The sequence below is a fragment of the Schistocerca piceifrons genome, chromosome 2 (assembly GCF_021461385.2).
Source record: "Schistocerca piceifrons isolate TAMUIC-IGC-003096 chromosome 2, iqSchPice1.1, whole genome shotgun sequence".
Classification (NCBI taxonomy): Eukaryota; Metazoa; Arthropoda; class Insecta; order Orthoptera; family Acrididae; genus Schistocerca; species Schistocerca piceifrons.
The window spans coordinates 68,949,418-68,950,135 of NC_060139.1; the positions used below are offsets into that span (position 1 = coordinate 68,949,418).

Genomic DNA, 718 nt, shown 5'->3' on the forward strand with positions numbered 1-718 from the left:
GCCATCCACTGATTTTTGTGGTTTTTGGCTTAGAGTATGCGGAACCCTTACACCCGGTTTATAAACATTTCCCATTGCATGCAAATGGTACACGATCACCGAATTTTTACAGTTCATCACATTTGCCAGCTCTCGAGTACACTGGCAGATTAAAGCATTTAAGCGACCTTCATCATACTCGGAAAGTCTTCCTGAACGTGGATGGTCACTAATGTCAAAACTATCCTCCTTAAAACGAGAAAATAATTTTCTTGCTGCGCGCAGTCCAATGGCGTTACCCCCATATAAAGTGCAAATGTTTCTGGCTGCCTCCACTGCTCCCACAACTCTGCTGAACTCAAAGAGAAGAATAAGTCGGAAATGTTCCGATTTCTGCGGCAACGGCCTTGCCGCAGTGGATACGCCGGTTCCCGTGAGATCACCGAAGTTAAGCGCTGTCGGGCGTGGTCGGCACTTGGAAGGGTGACCATCCAGGGCACCATGCGCTGTTGCCATTTTTCGGGGTGCACTCAGCCTCGTGATGCCGATTGAGGAACTACTCGACCGAATAGTTGCGGCTTCGGTCAAAAATACCATCATAACGACTGGGAGAGCGGTCTGCTGACCCCACGCCCCTCCTATCCGCATCCACCTGTGAGGATGACACGGCGGTCGGATGTTCCCGGTAGGCCACTCGTGGCCTGAAGACGGAGTGCTTGTTCAGATTTCTCAGTTTGAA

The 718-nt window shown here is 50.4% G+C and overlaps 1 pseudogene; it reads left to right on the plus strand.

Annotated features, from left to right (window-relative positions):
- The first annotated feature begins 376 nt into the window (after positions 1-376).
- LOC124778700 lies at positions 377-494 on the plus strand (annotated as a pseudogene).
- The last annotated feature ends 224 nt before the right edge of the window (positions 495-718 follow it).